Source organism: Erinaceus europaeus, chromosome 1, assembly GCF_950295315.1.
Source record: "Erinaceus europaeus chromosome 1, mEriEur2.1, whole genome shotgun sequence".
Taxonomy (NCBI): Eukaryota; Metazoa; Chordata; class Mammalia; order Eulipotyphla; family Erinaceidae; genus Erinaceus; species Erinaceus europaeus.
The window spans coordinates 52741783-52760842 of NC_080162.1; the positions used below are offsets into that span (position 1 = coordinate 52741783).

A 19060-nucleotide genomic window follows, 5' to 3' on the forward strand; every position below is an offset into this window, starting at 1 on the left:
GGCTCCTAAGCTGAATATGGGCCCCAGATCAGATCAAATGGATGGGGTTTACAGTCAACAATATTTATACCCCTTTCCCATATTTGGGAGCTACTATCTTCCCAGATCCAACTTTCTGGTCCTTTTTTCAGCCATGACATCATCTTCCCAGACAATAACCAGGATCCACCTGCATATCAGGTTTCAGGCTCAGGCAAGGAGAAAAAAACAACAACAAACCACTAGTATAGCCACAGGCCCTTTGGAATATAACTAAAATATGCCAACTAGCTAGCTACAGAATGGGGACCCCCCCTAACTCTTTATCTGCACTACTCCAGCCTTTAGGTTCATGATTAGTCAACAACTTGTTTGGCTTTGTATGTTAACTCTCTTTTCAGCCTCCAGGTTCCAGATGCTACCATGATGCCAACCAGACTTCCCTGGACAGACAACCCCACCAATGTGTCCTGGAGCTCCAATCCCCCAGAGCCCTTCCCCACTAGGGAAAGAGAGAGGCAGGCTGGGAGTATGGATCGACCTGTCAAAGCCCATGTTCATCGGGGAAGCAATTACAGACGCCAGACCTTCCACCTTCTGCATTCCACAATGACCTTGGGTCCATACTCCCAGAGGGTTAAAGAATAGGAAAGCTATCAAGGGATGGGATGGGATATGGAGTTCTGGTGGTAGGAATTGTGTGGAGTTGTACCCTTCTTTTCTTTTTAAATTTTTAAAAATATTTATTTATATTTATTTCCCCCCTTTTTTGCCCTTGTTGTTTTCTATTGTTATAGTTATTATTGTTGTTGATGTTGTCACTGTTAGATAGGAGAGAGAAAAATGGAGAGAGGAGAGGAAGACAGAGAGGGAGAGAAAGAGAGACACCTGCAGACCTGCTTCACCTCCTGTGAAGTGTTACTCCCCTGCAGATGGGGAGCCGGAGGCTAGAGCAGGGATCCTTATGCTGGTCCTTGCACTTTGTGCCACATGTGCTTAACCTGCTGCACTACCGCCAACTCCCAGTTGTAACCTTCTTATCCTATGGTTTTTTTCATTGTTTCCTTTTTATAAATAAATAAAAAAAATTTTTTTTGGATGAAGACCCAAAAAGGTGGCCATACATTCCCCTGCTATTTCTGCTTATGGGTGAGGAAGGGAGGCTCTCTAAAACAAAACAAGATGAAGTTTTAGGAAACAGCTCAGTGTGTGATACAGGCACACTCACTGCACATTCTTAGAGTCCCTCAGCAAAAATACAGGGGATTGGATGACCTTTATGAATGCACTCCAAAGGGGAAGATCCTTGTTCTGACAGACCTTTGGGTAAGAGACCTGACATCCTGAGTATAAGCTAAATTCAGCAATGGTCACCTCTGCTATTGTGTTATCAATTGGATTGCATGTAGGTACTGAAACTAAAATGATTAAGTACTTTTCATGAGTCAAGCACTATTTGGCATTTCATAGGCTGTAGCTCATTTAGTCCTCACCATTTGTTTTATTTGTATCTCTTTGTAGAAAAGAAAACTGAAGAGCAGAAAGACTGATGTGCACCAGGTTCCTTGGAGGGCCAGTGTCAGACCTGACTGCAACCCCCAGCTGCTTGATTTCAGAGTTCCTGCTCTTAGCCATGATCCTGCTTCTGCTATCAGAATTCTCCCCTTAGGAGAAAAGACCTATGCAGTCACAGCTAACAGCAGGCCCATTTCCATTTATTCATTGGTGTTTTATGAAATCTGAAGAAATGGAAATCATCTCTTCCCCCCTCCAACTTGGATTCTATTATTCAATAACATCTAGAGAAAGAAAAGTTAACTGTGCTTCCAAAGGCTTCTCCTCTCACTAGTTAAATATATTTCAACCTCTGCTTGTGTTTCAAGTAAGCATTTACGGATACAACACATCAGTGAGAAAACTTTCTGTGGATTGATCCAAGAACAGGAGTGACTTTTGGCACATATCACTGATGTGTGCTTCTGCCTGTAGGGTGGGACTATGGGTACTTCAAGTCCTTTAATCCCCATATTTATCTCTGAGATGAATTTCTCCTTAAGTTATTCATTCCTTAGACTTCCTCCCAAACAGCTCACCCATGTGATGGCTTCTGCCCACCTCTGCTTGTGTCAGATAGTGGACAGTGTAGGGTGCTCATATGTGTCCTTCATGTCCTGGTGCTTCTAGTGCTACCATTAATTTGCTGTGTAGTCCTCAAAGGTTTTTGACCTGACAGTGGATAGTCTCAAACCAATGATTCTAATGGTTATATAGAAAGATATGTTTCTCCATGAGCTAAATGTGACATAGACTGGAAAGGAAGGTGGATTTGGCAGGGAAGTGGAGGTGTGTGTGTGTGTGTGGGGGGGCTCTCTCCTTTTGCATTTGGAGAACATATATCACTAGGTATGGAGTGGTTATTCACTTCCCTTTGATCTGATATCTGAACAACTGATCCAACATCTATGTTATATTTAGGCAGGTACCTTTGTGTATTCAGAAATGTTCTATTTTTAAGAGTAACACAGAAGGAAATAAACAGGCTGTACTAGTGAGAACAAACATCAGAATTAGAAATTCTCTCATGATTGTTCTTGCTTTTAAAAGAAAATGTGCAGAGGCCAGGTGGTGGCGCACCTGGTTAAGCACACATGTTGCAATGTGCAAGGACCCAGGTTCGAGCCCCTGGTCCCCACCTGCAGGGGGAAAGCTTTACGAGTGATGAAGCAGGGTTACAGGTGTCTTTCTGTCTCTTTCTCTCTCTGTCTCCCCCTTCCTCTTGATTTCTGACTTTCTCTATCCAATAAATAAATAAAGATAATAAAAAATTTAAAAAAAGAAAATGTGCAGATTAAAAAAAGATGAGCGTTTATATCTTAACTTTATGTATTTTATTTCCACTTTAATTGAGAACTGCCTGCTTTCCTAATTTATATATAAAACCTTGTTCACTCTAAAGTATATCCATCATATTACAAACAGAAACAACCCTAAATATTCTTAAAGATAAATATTCTTAAAGATAAAATCCCCAATTCATACAGTTCTCTAGGACTTTCCACATTTGAGGCTTATAGAGTCAGTTGATACCATCTTCATGACTAAAAATATAACTGCAGTATTACTTAGAATTATAATCAAATCATTCTCTTGCAAATTAAGACACTTACTCTTGGAAAAATAGTCAAATTGAATTAAGTGTGTCCTTTCTTGATAGATCAAAAGCAGCTCCATTAAATCAACAGTTCAATATTAATGGCATGAGACATGATCCAGATGAGGAAATATCCTTTGGAGCCATTTTGTATTTTACTTAAAGAGAATTAGTAATGCACTTCATAATTCAAATATGAAGCAGAATTGTATCGCCAGCACCCAGTTCAGATATGATCTCCAGAAGGTACTCCAGGCACTCCGAAAAGACTATGTTCCTCTTCCTTCAATTCTCTGTTCCTCCCAAATATTGTACTTATGACTAACCTACCAACCCAGGCAGCCAACCAGCCAGTTGATATTTGCATAATGTCTTCTATGCATTTATTCATTCTTTCAGATGTAAGGAAAGTGCTTTCTTGTTTCATTACTCTCACCTAAGCTGCTGCTTCTCTATTACTCAACCATTATACTGAGTATTAATGACACTGCACTATCATTAGTTTGAGTTCTATTTAGATGATATCCTACTAAAACACAAGGCAATATTTTTATGAAATAAGTAAGAAGAATCTACCCAGTGCTGGAATAACAGGTGTTTTATGGTCATAAATCCACTGTGATATCCTTCTTGAAACTTTAAGCCAAGATGATAAAGCAGAGACAGGGCAAAAATGACCCCTCTTAGACCACTCAGCTAGAATGAATCAGGTTCAATTCAAGTCCAAACCAATCTGTCCCAAACACTGATTATCTTCTATTCTGTTATGGGTCCCAATTTTATTTGAATATTATTTTGGTTCATAAGTTTAAAATGGTCATGCAAAGTTAGTTGCAAATACTGTTGGTTGATGCTGACAAGAAGAAAATAGACAAATTAGATGGTTCTCCATTCTTTCAGAATTAAAAATAAGAGAAAATAAATTGGCAATTTTTATAGATAATCTAGCATAAAAAATGACTTCCCAGCAGAATTATTATCTGTATGAGTGACTTCAGAAGAACAGGGTTTTATATAAAAGTCCTAGACTAGTTTTAGTAATGTCTCCACATGAGAAAAGTGGCAGTGTAGGTGGGAGATGGCCTCAAAAAAAGATAAAGACATTTCAAAGAGCAGCAGGTCTAAGGGTGGGCAGAGGAACCTAACATTCAATAATGTACCATACTTTGTGCACTTCAAATTTTTGCTTGTACTTACATGAATGTTTGTAAACTGGCAATAGATTGCTCTAAATATTCTTGAGATGGGGGTGGGATGAAAATAGAAGGAATTCCTAGAACCTGTGTCCTGAGTTTTCACTCTACATGTGGGTCAACTAAAGGCTACCTTTAATGGGAATATCTACTAATGTTACTTAAACACTTAGTAAGGGCAAGGCAGTGGCACACCTGATTAAATGCTCACACTACAGTGTGCAAGGACTGTATTCAAGCTCCTTGTTCCCCTTTCAGGGGAAAGCTTAACAAATGGTGAAATAAGGGCTGCAGATGTCTCTCTGTCTCTCTCCCTCTCTATCTCCTCCTCCCATCTCAATTTCTCTGTCTCTATCATATAATGAATAACATATATTTTTTTAAAGGAAAGTTTTAAAAAATACTTGATAAGAAAGAAATAGGTTAGCATGTAACTAGTAGCAAATCCTATTTAGGTCACTGAAACAATATATCTTTAAAAACAGTTGGCTAGAGAAATTCTAAGGGCTGTGGAAAAGGAACCATTATTGCATGAAGGTAAGTGATGGATGAATTCTCAGTGTCAAAATTTAGCTTGATAGCAAGTCACTTTTTTCCTTCCTTGATAACCAGACTGCTATGAAATCAAATCCCTGGACCATTTTCTATAGAGTTGGGTCTGTGAGTGTGACTGTCTCATTGAATCTGTTGAGCAGTTTCCAGGGCTGTCCTTAGGTGATTACAATTAGCTTCCTAGTATCAAATGATTGCCAAGGAACAAAACTTAGGGAAAAGTTAAAAGATACTAAATTCCAATTCCTCCAAATTATAGGAGAATTTAAAATAAAAACATTTAAAAAGAAAAGAAAATATTTCTATTAAGTTTTTTTAAGGGAAACTAAGTTGCAGACCAAGTCAACATTGGAAAAGTAAAATTATGCCATGCTATATGTAAAAGGAGAAGCAAAGATCTATTTATGTAGAGTGATTAATTTTGAAAGAACAAAATTCTGATCTTTCCAAATAGCCTGTTTCCAATTTAGAACTAACAAACAAACAAATCCCTAATGAGCTGATGTTTTCTTTTTGCCAGAGAGACATAAATCTTTTACTAAATGTGGGAATTTCTACAACTGCCCAATGTCAAGTAGCCCACTTGAGACACATCTCTAGCTGAAATCTCTTCACTTGACAGTTTTCAGAATTCAACCTACCTCAACATGTGAGATAGAAGAGCACTCACCTGATGTCTGGGAGTATTGGACATGGAAACTCCATTTTCTGCAAAATCCACCCACCCCCCTGGCCTGTCACCAGAGTGCAGTGTGCTAATGACACTTTTTTTTTTTTTTATTGCTATTGGCGATTCCTAACCTCAACTCAGTTTCTACCTGAAGGAAATGGTCATGGGAAGCAGGGGGAGAGAACACTGAATGGTGCAAAAAATGTGAATGTCAATTCCATCATGGAGAGGCAGAGGTAAGGCTGTGAACTTGGTGTGTCCAGTCATTTCTGAGCAGGCATTATTGGGGAGGGATGAGAAAAAAGGGTGCAGAACAGTTCCTGCTTTTAACGCTATCTTTTGTGCAGGAAGATACCTACAAGTGCAGCTATAGTAGGGCAAAATGCAAAGTACAGTAAAAATTTCTCTATATACACTAAACTATATCTGAGGGAGAAGAGTAGGGAATTTAGTCACCTCCTTACTCTAAAGGCTACTGGTGTAAAGAGGTAACTGTTCCGTGGAAGAAGGGAGAAGGGAAGAATGGAACACACCTCTTTGGGGGCAAGAAGGAGATATAACAGAATCATTTTAGAAAAGGGGGTGGGCTGATGATAGTACAGGTTTACAGGATGCCTTGAGTCCCAGAGCGGTAAAGTGAGACTTTGTTTCCTTTACTCAGGAGAACAGGTGGTGGTGCTGGGGGACCATCTCTGAGTACACCAAAAAGACCAGGTTCCTCTTCAATTCTCTGTTCCTCCCAAATATTGTACTTATGACTAACCTACCAACCCAGGCAGCCAACCAGCCAGTTGATATTTGCATAATGTCTTCTATGCATTTATTCATTCTTTCAGATGTAAGGAAAGTGCTTTCTTGTTTCATTACTTTCACCTAAGCTGCTGCTTCTATAGTACTCAACCATTATACTGAGTATTAATGACACTGCACTATCATTAGTTTGAGTTCTATTTAGATGATATCCTACTAAAACACAAGGCAATATTTTTATGAAATAAGTAAGAAGAATCTACCCAGTGCTGTTAGAACACTTTGGGACAATCCTGTAATGCCCTCTCACAGCATAGCTAGGAGCCATTTCCTTTGCAGGGTCTGCTCTGGATTGAACTGAGACATGTTCAATAAGACAATCACACTGACAGAGACAAGATGCACGTTTAAGTCTGTGAGGCTGGGGAGATGTGCAGCAGTAGCACACAGGACTTGCATGTGAGAAGTGCCAGGTTCAAACCTTGGTACTACCAAAAGCCAAAGCTGAGAAGTGCTCTGGTCAGAAGAACAAAAACAAAAAGTTAAATCTGTGGAGAGAATTTTTTTTTTGCTCTAAATTCTGTTTAGATAAGACAGTATCTGAAATATAGTTGCTGCTGAAGTCTGAAATGGAATGTTTTATATACTAGGTTGAGTCACACAAGACTGTTGGTTTTACACCTTCAAAATGACAATGCCATGTGATCCAACCTCATCCAGCAAGTCAACAATCACTTTCACAAATCCGCAAGACCCAAATGCTTCCTCTCTGAATCTTCTGGGGCCACAGCCCCACAAGCAGATGCTTCTCCCAGTTCACAGGTTACCTGCTCACAAGGCAAGAGCTTTAAGGTGTCTTTGATCCCCACAAAGAAATTACAGAGCTACTGAAAGTCTTAGCACCTTCAAGTCTCAACAAATCAACTAAAGTCTTTTATAGATAGGTTTTGCAAGAGTTTTCTGAAATGAAAAAAAAAAAAAAACCTCAGATTATTTGTAAACATAACTCCCACTAAGCCAAATTAATAAGGTGGATCTTTTTTTGCTGGAAAGTGTTACTTATCTATTTCCTCTTGCAGTGCAGCTCTTAACACAACAGAAAAATAAATGAGTGCTACCAGAGAAGGTAGATTTAACTGCTATGGAAATAAATGAGTACAGGGCCCCTATCAGGCTACTGGGGTCAGGACATACATCACAGGAACAACAGTAAGGCAGCTGGTGGCTGTGTGCTTCCCTGAGTGGGTAAACATAGGACTGCTCTAAGGGTTCCAATGAGCTGACAGTTAACTCTGCTGCCATTAAACTGGAGCAGGAGAATCATCTAAATAGAAGGAATTCAGCTAGGTCTTTGATAGTTGTGTTCTAGGGAAGGGAAGGAGCAGCCCATTACATCCTACCAGGCACAGGTGTGTACACACGCTTGACTTAGACCCTGTTACTAGCCTGTGCCCTCTGAGTCCATACATTGAGGACTCGCCTATATGCCAGACAGAACCATTTCTGGGTTGGCTGAGGGGAGTTAGGCTCCCAACCTCTTCGAGACCTGTGGCTTCCTCTGTAAAACAGACATGTCATAGTACCCATCTATTCCCCTATGTATAGTCTGTGATGTGCATACATAGCTAATTTAATTTAGACAAACAAATGTTGGTTGTTTTTAGTGTTGAGCACATGTTTATTTTTGGAAAATGGAGGTATCATTTCAGAGAGTTGACAATAGAATGGAATGTCCTACAGACTTGGTGACTTAGGGCACCCATGCCTCTACTTCTTCTCCCACACCATTCCCAGCTGACAGCAAATCCAGATGTATCCAGGATCCTACCACTTAATATCACTGAATGGCACTCCTGGGCACTTTGCCCTTAGGTTATTGCTTCCCTGCAACCAGCAGTAGGGGCCTCCATGGGGTGGTGTTCCTCCAAATGGACCATCTCCCAGTAAAAGTGAAGTCCTTAAAAGAGGCTACAAAGATCCTACCTAGGTGAGCCCCCACCACCAATCACCCCCTACATTTAAGGAACATTCTGCAGCCCTTCTGTGTCCTCTTTTTCAAATGACTTTTTTAAAGATTCTTCCCTCTCCTCTTTTAGGTCTTTTACTTAAACGGTGCTTTCTGGAGAAGCAACCCATTCAGACCTTCCCCTCACTACACCCAACCCACAATAATGTCCCATGCATCTTAGTAATTCACCTTGTTTTCTGTCTGCTTTCTCCAACTCCACACTAGACTGGAAACCCCATGAGTGTAGACACTGTAGCATCAGTGGTCAGGACTATGTGTACTCCAGTGTCTACATTGAGTCTTGGTCTCTACAGACACCAGTACTGACTCTGTGTAGCTGGCTAACAGAAGCTGTTGACTTGGGGTGGGGATGTGGAGTTTGGAGGAAGATCCTCATTCCATGGCTCATGTGAATCTATAGACGAAGTCTATATACCTCAAGGGTCTCTGAGGTAATGAATAGAATTTAAGATGTTGCTAGACTTTCATGGTACAAACTCCATCTTTATTTTCACCACTCTCTAATAAGCATTTGCTTCTATTATGAATATGGGCAATTAACCATGATGGTACTACCTGTGACTGGGTGACAGGCAGAAGTCACAGACAATTCCCTAACACTTTGTGTTGTTGTTATGTCTCAATATATCCAATTTTTTCATTATCAAATTAAAGTAGAATACTAGAGCTTAGTATTAAATACATGAAAGATGTTCATATATTATTATATGGGGTTGATTTACAGGAATTTATTTCATTTTTTTATTTTAATTTTTATTTATAAAAATAACAAATGACAAAACCATAGGATAAGAGGGATACAATTCCCACCACCAGAACTCCATATCCCATCCCCTCCCTCGTTAGCTTTCCTATTCTTTATCCCTCTGGGAGTATGGACCTAGGGTCATTACGGGATGCAGAAGGTGGAAGGTCTGGCTTCTGTAATTGCTTCCCTGCTGAAAGCATTTACTTTATAATCCCATAGATTTTTGCTTACTGAATTCACAAGCATTCTGAGAAGAACAGCAGGGCTATGGAAAATAGAAGGTAGAGACTGTTATAGTGGGACTATCTTAAGTGTTCCTGTTGAGTTTTAGAAATTTCCAAGGTTGCCTGCTCAGAGACTACATTAGGGTGGGTACCAGGCCCTAAGGACCATTAACAGCAAGGTTTAATGCTGCATACATGATCATTATAAAACCCACTAGCCTCCCTAAGACTGGTACTGCCGTAGGTCCTCCATATAGTTGGAACGTACATGGAAAAATGAAGCATTACTGATGTTCAACTGCCAGCAGGATTCAAATCTAAGTTTCTAGCTTTAGATCCTAGGACAGTGTCAAGAAGGGGCTGCCAGTTAGACACTCCAGCTTGAGCAAAACAAATTAAAATTCCAGAGAGGTTAATATATACATATAATATATACATATATATCACCCAACAACTAAATTAATACTTTTTACTTTATCCTTACAGACTACTTACATAAAACAGACTCTGTAATATAAATCATTTAGAAAACAAAGAAAGGTGTGGAATAGGATCTTTTTTTTTTTTTTTACTGGATAAGACAGAGAGAACTTGAGAGAGGAGGGGGAGATAGAGAGGGAGAGAAAGAGACATCTACAGACCTGCTTCACCGCTTGTGAAGTGACATCTCCTACCCTGCAGGTGGGGAGCCAGCTTGTGTGACTCCTTGAGCTTCCTACTATGTGTGTTTAACCCAATGCACTACCAACTGGTCCCCCAAATAGAATCATTGTCCATTGGAAAAGCCCCAATGTGTGGTGTGGGATAAAGGAACAGAAACATATGACGTCAGTGTATATAGCTTTTTATGTACCACTGTAGTTATCATTCCTTTTCTCAAGCATGAAAGCTGACTTTAGGAGGCACAACCTAACTAGACTAAACTCACTCTGCTAGTTTATTACTAAGTGGTCTACCATATATAATACTCCCTTGAAATACCACAAACCTCACATTTGCCCTTCTAAGCAAGTGTTCTAAGTAAGTGTTCTGGTAACACTTCGTTTTTTAAAAAATTGTCACCAGGGTTATTGCTGGGGCTCAGTGCCAATATTACAAACCTACCACTCCCAGTGGTCATTTTTTTCCTTCTAATTTTAATTAGATAGGACAGAGATGAATTGAAAGAGATAGGGAAGATAGAGAGATAGCAGACCTGCTTTATCACCTTTGAAGCATCTTCCCCCTGCAGGTGGGGAGCAGGGGCTCAAACTGGGTCCTTGTGCTTGGTAATAGGTGCACTTAATTGGGTGCACCACTGCCTGGCCCTAATCTTGGCTGCTCTTTACAGTTAGGTAGCACTGGATAGAATACATGCCCAAATAGAAATACTTTTCTTATTTCTCTTACTAATGATAGATACAGAGCTGGGATGGTAGGGCAGTGGACTGGGACTAACCAAGAGAAAAACTATAAGCAACAGTTAAAGTCCCTCTGACTCAACAGCTATACACACAGCTTCAGAATAACACAAAACAGGTAATTTAATTTCATAAAAGGATCTTTCTACAGTCTATTTTGTTTTCCTTCCAGTCTATTGAAATGTACACATCATGAGTACAAAGTACAAGATACTGTTCAGCTGTAATTTTACTTCTGCACATATTTAATGTACTTCTGGGGATAAAACATTTCATGGTTTCTGTGCTTAGCAAATGAAATAAATCAATGTGTTGAAAGTGACTGTTTTCATGTGCTATTTGGGGTGATGGGGGGTAGGGGTGGGAGTGCTCTTTCTTTTTCTATTTTCATGAACTTAACAAACCATTTCATTTTCAAACCCCCATACAAAAGTCATAATGCCCATTTCTTAGTTAAAAACCTTTTTTAAGTCAGATAGTGCTAGTTTTCTTTTATAGCTCTACATGGTAACATGCTTTAACAAAATACTTTAACATGGTAAGTGCTTTAACAAAATTGCTGGGATAAACAATAGCACACAATGAGAAGTATTTCAGTTAGTTAAATATAAATCCTTGTAGAGCTTTAAAAAGGGAGACAGAAAAAGAGAATGACCTGAACTAGCACCTTATGAAGTGCAATCAAAGAACCAGGGAATTTGGGTTGCCATGGAATTCAGGCCTACATAAAAGTTTAACATTTGGTGATGACTCTGTGCTAGGCTTCAAAATAGGCAGCATAATGAAAGCCAACGTGCTTTAAGCAAAACAGTGTCACTCCACATTACGTCTCCTTTTCTTGAATTGCCTTTACATTATCAGGCTTAAACTTGACAACCTGTATTAAAAAGGCCCAGGCTTTATATGATGCAGAAACAGGTACTTGAGGCTCACTGCTGCTTGGTTCCTGGACCGGTATCCCCCCCCCCCCCCCATTTTAATTACAGCAGACAGCATTGGAGCTTTGTCATCGTTACCTGCTCTGAATAGAAGCACTTTCAGCCTCCCCCCCCCCCCCCCCCCGGTCAAAGATGAGGGAAGAAAGCAGGCTCTCTGGCTGGCAGCAGTCTTGGATGCTCGCCCCCGGCATACTGTGCAATCACGCTGTTTATTCCACTGTAACAATCAGACAGCGCGAGCAGAGCACCTGGTCCTCCCGGCCTGGGCCTTCCTTGGCAGCTGACGGGCAACCTCGCTGCCAGGTGGTTGCGCTTCAATTACATTAGCTAGGCATTCTAGGGTTAACGAGGACCCACTTTCTTCAGAATGCCCCAGGAAAATCAGTTATTCATCAAAGACAGTATGCCTTTTGTTGATCACTGAACAATGTTGCTGAAAATCCATTAAATTAAATTCTCTTTATTGGACTGAATAATGCAGTAGCGATAGCCCCAGCTAGAAGTTTGCACATTTATTTACCAAATTTCTGAATAATTTATACATGGATCCTGGCTCCCTTTTCATGTAGTAGCCAAATGCTTCTTTGGAATGAAATCACGTAACTTTGCCTTATTTTAATATTGGTTACATTCACTTGCTAACCAAAAAAAAAAAAAAAAAAAAAAAAAGCAAAATTTAATTCAGTGGCCACAAAACAAAGTCTCATTTTAACTTCAAATTCACATTCCAATTTCCTTTTGATATACCGGAATGAATTTACATGAGACTTTTTTTTTTTAATCTTTCATAGCTCAACATTCTCCTAATAGAACATAAAAGGGAAGTGTAAAAAGGTTGCTTATCTCTGAAATGGGGAACTATTAATGCCCTGCATAGGTGGAAAGTGGTGCTGAAGAGGTGAATATGGGTGAATGACTGGATACCTAGTAGTCAAATTGGATGGATACAGAAATGGAGTGGATTGATGCCTAAGCTGTTGAATCACCCCTGATAACCCCCTGCCCCCCAGCTGCTTCCTGCAGGCCTCAAAGGGGCACAGGAGTGCATGGCAGAACAGCAGCAGAAATGAACACAGCCCCTTCACTTTTATCCCCCAAGCATCTGAGTGTGGGAGCAATTCTTCCTTTCCTCCCCAGATGTTCCAGGTTTCTGGTGGTTAGACACCCAGGGTAGCCCCTTAGATACATAGCTACACAGTTTGAATGTGTTGGGCAAGTTCTGAGTGGAAGAAATATAAGGAAAACAAAGGTACAGAGCTATTAAGTAACTACTTAAATAGTGTCTTCTCAGGATAACCTGGGGCTTTAGCTATTTAGATGATTTTAAAAACAGGATTAAAAAAAATAAGAAGACAACTATAGCTGAGGGTTTCTGTGATATCTGCAATATAAAAAACAGAAACATATAAACTTATAATTTTTTTAGGCACATCCTTATTTACTTTACTGTAAATCAACACAAGCAAAGCATGTTTCCTGCATGTGTTGTCTCCTCAGTCACAGTCTGTGGGACTCTGAGAAGCTGTAGGAATATGCAGTCACAGACTCAGAGGCCTGGTTTCATCTCCAATGCTGTGGAAAGGGATTGTATGTCATGGGGCAGAGCCCTGTGCTCCCACCCACCACTTGGACAGAGACTGGGAGAGTGACCTCCCAGGGTATCCATGTTGGAAAAACTTATATATATATATATTTTTAAAAAAGGTAAATAAAACAGGGTTTTATAATTCCAGTGGTAGCATCACCAAACATATCAACAAAAAACTGGATTATCCAAAAGTACGTATTAGGTCTCTCAAATAATGTAAGACAAGCAAAAAAAAAAAATCTGTTGGATTTTTCTTTCATTTATGGGCAGGGGGAGGACACCCTGTTTTTTCTCATAGATGAAGTGTCTGATTATATCTAGGGAAAGAGGAGTATGTTTTAATTTTGATATGAATTCCTTTTCACTTTTTGGCCTAGAGACTTGAGCAAGTTGCTAAATTTCTCTGTGCTTTATTTTCTTCTCTTGTAAAACAGTGCAACGAACTCTCATCCCTGTGATGATTAAATGGATAGAAACTGTGCTGAGCTCATGTACTGACGACTGGACAGCCAGCATTCTATGAGAACGTTCTCAGCTTCTATTTCATGAAGGTATCTTTACTCTGCTCTCTATTATCTAAGCCTGAATCAAGTTGAGAACACACACTCATACTCTCAGCCCTTTAATGTAAGCACTTCATTGATTTTCTTTCCAGTGAAACCTTAGAAAGTAAAAGCAAATTAGAACCCAGTGCCAGAACAAAGCAAGTACCAAAGAATAACACTGAGATGAAATATCGAAAGTGCAGGTTAAAATCAAATGGTCAGAAATAAGTGAGTTTTACATCCTGATCATCTCAGATAAACGCATCAGCTTCACCTTGGCATTTATCTTTCCAAAGGCAGACTGGTGTCTGGTCCCAATGTATGGTCCTAGTAACATTATCTCTGAATTATAAGATCCACCTTGAACAAGGCTCTAACACAAAGGCATTCGAATGTGCTGATGACAAGCAGACGCTCTTCTACTGCTCAAAAACAATGGCTGACACTTCTGTATGAATAGCAAAGAGGACATCAAAGGCAGCCTCTTGTAGAGAAAAATTGTGTGATGCCCACTTTAATCTCTCTGAAAATCTATGCACAAACTGAACCCTATTTTATTTTTTCACATAAATGCTAAAGCTTGATACAAGGACATCTTTTCCTTTATAGTGAAAAGAGGAGGAGACAAAGATATGCTAGCATAGCCTTTGAACTTTTACAGCTACATCAATGGGCCATGATACTTAACCATGATACAGGGCAGAGATTTTATAATAGCTGCATTTAAAGCATTCCAACTAAAACCAGGCATGATTATAGATTAAAGAAAGGCATCACTATCTACATTTTCCTTGAAGTTTTTATATAGTTTTTATATTTTTTAACCCTTTGACCAATTAACACAAGTCTAAAAAAGTATAATGGTAATATCACAAGAGTTTATAAATTAGCTATGACTCAATGATATGACTTAAAGGGGATCATATTTATTTCTTACATGAAGAAGAATGAGGGGCCAGGTGGGGGTGCACCTGGTTGAGCACACATGTCACAATGCACAAGGACCAGGGTTTGAGCCCCCAGTACCTACCTGTAGGGGGAAAGCTTCACAAATGAAGCAGGGCTACAGGTGTCTCTCTGTCTCTCTCCCCCTCTATCTCCCCTTCCCTCTCAATTTTTGGTTGTCTCTATCCAATAAGCAAATAAAATAAAATTTAAAAAAAAATGCAAAATGCTCCAACATCTTTTGAGATAAGTCTTGGGAAGAGAGTATTCTAATAGCCAAATAAGATAGCTCACTGGGTAGGGAGTTTGCTTTTCCATGTGTGTGGCTTAGGTGGACCTCCAACACTGCAAAGGAGATGCTATGGCATTAGAGGAAGTTCTGGTGTTGTTCCTATCTCTAGCCTCTGCCTATCTGAATGAAAAACTAGGTCTAGGAGAAGTACAAACATGAAAGGGGACATAGCTCTGCACAATCCAAGGAGTGCCTCCTTTGCTTGTCTGATAAGAGTCAGAGAGAGAAAGAGAAAGAGAAAGAGAGAGAGAGGGAGAGGGAGAGGGAGGGAGAGAGGGAGAGGGAGAGGGAGAGGGAGACCAAAACTTCTTTAAATATGTGGGGGCTGGGCTCAAACCAGGGTCATGCACATAGCAAAGCTGTGTACTATCCAGGTAGGCTGTTCTGCTGACCCTACACAATGCCTCTTATGACACTGCCATTATTCTTTTTGGGGGGCAGGGGCTATTAAACCCAGATGTCTCCTGATGACACCTCCCTCTCTTTTAGTCTCTCCAGCCTTCAATGGCCCATTAATATGCACTTAATTTTGAGGCTGGTATTGTCTTTCATAATTTTCAGCCACCAGTCCACATTCCATTATCACCTTCCTACCATATCAACTTCCTCCTACCTGCTGGATGGTTACTTTAAGTCTCTTCATATGACTTGTAAAAAAGTAATTTTTGTGTTTTGCAGAAAACTGAAAAATTTTGCATTTGTACCAACAACTATATTTACTTACTCTTAAATAATATAAACTATATGTAAACCATTAATACTACAATAATTAAAAATTTTAAATTATTTATATATTTTTTATTTGTTATTAGTAGTATGTTACATGACTGTAAGATTACACTACACCCACCACCAAAGCTCTGTATCTCCACCTTCCCACCTATCTAAATTATTGCATGAAACCCTTAGAGTTTCACATGAGGCAGAATAAAGGGGAGGATGGAGAAGAGAGAAAAACTAGAGTATTGTCATGGTACATGCAGTAACAGGGATTGAACCAAGAGCCTCAGGTATGAAAATCTGATGCTCTACCAGCTGAGCCACTGCCTTATTAGCTCAACTTGTGACATTTTTGTGAGATAGAGTCCAGACTCTGTGATTAAGCTGCCTGTATTTCTAGTCCATGTTTATCACTTATCTAGCTGTGTGCTTTTGAGAAAACTTGCCTACTTTTCTACACCTATCTTCTCATGGATAAATGGTAAAAAAAAAAAAAAAAATAGTGATCAAGCATGAAGGGACTTAGTATAGAGCCTCCACAGAGTCTAAGCCCCAGGTATGGCAGAAACTATCTACCATTGCCAATTCTGGAAAAACTTTAAGCTTCTTGACCAACCTCCCACAAAGTTAACATTTCTCCCCATTCCTCGGCTGTTCTCATCCCCTTCTAATGGACAGCAGCTTTCAATATGAACACACATAGTAATCACCTGGTGAGTAATCATCATTAATAAAGAGCCCTACCTTGACTCAAGATACACAGAATCTATAAAGTGGCTAGGCATCAACAGATACTGGCAGTTCTCATATGGCTCTAGGATTGAGAACCATTGTGGAAGGCAATATGACACAAACATTTCCCTGGAGTCCTCTCTCTTTGCACAGAATGGGAGGACAGAACCTCCAGGGACGTGGATGTTGGGCCTTAGAGGTCTGCAAGTGAAAGATTTGTTCGGATGCTTATCTTAAAAATAATGCAATTTTGAAAAATTTTGAAAAATGGCCCATGTTTACTTTAATAAAAATGTTGCAAATGATTAATCACTGAGTGTTGCTGATGATCTGCTAAGATATGTTAAGCTTCTCATGGGATTTGCCTATACTCTGGCTCATTGCCTGGTTTCTCAATTTAAGAAGCTCTAATTTAATGTCTGGATATCCCAGGAGTGTCTGAGTTTTGAAAGGAAATTCATGAAGACAGAGAAAGCCAGTTACACCCAAAGGGCTGCAGTTAAAAAGGCAGGAGGGCAAATGATAGGACAAACAGATCTGAAGAGGCTGGCTTTAGGCATAAGGGCTGCTGTGTGACATTCACTCCACTGCTAGAAGTGAAAGCTCAAGAGACCTTTCAGGTTTTTTGCTAACAAAAAAAAAAAAAAAAAAAAGTTACAGCCTGGGAAGATAGCACAATAGTGATGCAAAAACACTTTCATGCCTGAGGCTCTGCATTTTCAGGTTAAATCCCCAGTAGCACCATAAACCAGAGCTGAGAAATGTTCTCTCTTCTTTCTTTCTCTGTGTATCTCTTTCATTAATAAATAAACATTAATTTTTTTTTTACAGGAAAGAGCTAGGTTTCAGAGAGAGAGAGAGACATAGTTCTGGTATATGTAGTCTTGGAGATCAAACCCGGGACCTCATGGAACCTGAAACTTCATGCATATTAATCCTGTTCTCTACTGCTAAGCTATCTCCCCAGTCCCAGGAGAGTCTTTTAATTGAATTCTGGCTTTTGCTCAATTTGTGGCCTGGATTAATCCATATCATTGAGATGGTTGCTTCTATAAAATTTTGTTTTTAAGACTGTAAAAAAGTCAAATAACCCACAACCCTTCAAGGCCATCATCCTCACGGCTACTTGTCAGGGTTGCATGGAGCAGGATCTTGCAAAAGCCACACTGTAAAGCACCAAGACACTGCTCTTACCTAGAGCTGTCCAACAGGTTTCTGAAGCCCACATTTTGGTGTGATTTTAATTACTAAGTAGTTTTTATCAGTTTGTCCAAAGAGCTTACCATTCTTAGAAGTAGACTCTTGAAAAAACTGGTAAAATCCAGTAATTGTTTTGAAAGCACTATTGGACCTGAACTTATAAAGTGAAAGCATAAAATCCTGATGTAGTGAGAGCTGACAAATCTAGTCACATCGAACACTATATATCTGTTTTGGAAAGAAGAAAATTTAACGGTTGATATGGAAACATGGTTCAGTTTCTTTTAGAGTCTTAAGTACTATTACTCTTGCAGGAACTACCTCTGTGAGTTCCTCAACCCCTTAACAGTACATATTTAATATTCTTTCTTTTTTCTTTTTTTGCCTCCAGGGTTATCGCTGGGGCTTAGTGTCTGTACTACAAATGCATCACTTTTGGAGGCTATTTTTTCCATTTCTGTTTCCCTTGTTGTTGTTATTATTGCTGGATAGACAGAGAGAAGTTGAGAGAGGAGAGAACGACAAACACCTGCAGACCTTCTTCACCACTTGTGAAGCAAGTCCCCTGCAGGTGGAGTTGGGGGCTTGAACCAGGATCCTTACACCAGTCCTTGTGCTTTGCGCCATGTGTACTTAACCTGCTGCGCCAATGCCCAGCCTCCTCCACCTTAATATTCTTACCTAACTTTAGATTCTTTACAGATATCAAAACAGTGAGCCCCTGTATGTTTCTAGCTAGCAGGAATGTACCAGTTACAAATGGCAGAGTTACAGGGCTGGGATGTGGCATATTTGGTAGAGTGCACATGTTACTGTGTGCAATGATACAGGTTCAAGCCCTCGGCCTTTAACTGCATGTGGTATGCTTCATGAATGGTGGAACAAAGGTGCAGGTATCTCTATTTCTTTGTCTCTCATTGTTTATCAAAAGGAAAGGGGAAAAAAGGTCACTAGGAACATTGGTATCATGTAGGTATGAAGCCCCAGTAATAACTCTTGTGGCAAACAAACAATAACAACAACAACAAACTAAAGTTATAAAGCAGACAAAACTAAGTTACTTTTTCTTTAAATTTCATTTTGAGGGTTTGATGTCAAAATAAATACCGAAGTGATTTATTGAATTGCACTAGGTTCTTTAATTTAAAAATGTGTCTGGGCTGACACTTCTCTTGAGTGACAAGTCATTGATCTGCTTTGGCTGGTTGTGTTCAAATTCACTGACAAAACACTCTAAGGCTAAATATTGCTCTGAAACTCTGTCATGGTTCTGCTAAGTCTGAATTTGATGGCCCATTTGTTTGACTTCAGTCCCACTTAAACTTGTCTCCTAGCTGATTGACAAGAATAGCATTTATATCTAGTTTGTTAATTTTAAAATTTTCATAAACGTTGCATATAAAA

The 19060-nt window shown here is 39.6% G+C and overlaps 1 protein-coding gene and 1 non-coding gene across 5 annotated transcripts in view; both read right to left on the bottom strand.

Moving 5' to 3' along the window:
- RALGAPA2 (Ral GTPase activating protein catalytic subunit alpha 2) overlaps positions 1-19060 on the bottom strand; it is a 322655-nt gene that overhangs the window by 43774 nt on the left and 259821 nt on the right. The window lies entirely within an intron of this gene.
- Positions 13102-13305, bottom strand: LOC132542826 (small nucleolar RNA SNORA73 family). Its single transcript, XR_009553794.1, has one exon. It is a non-coding gene; the product is annotated as a small nucleolar RNA SNORA73 family (small nucleolar RNA).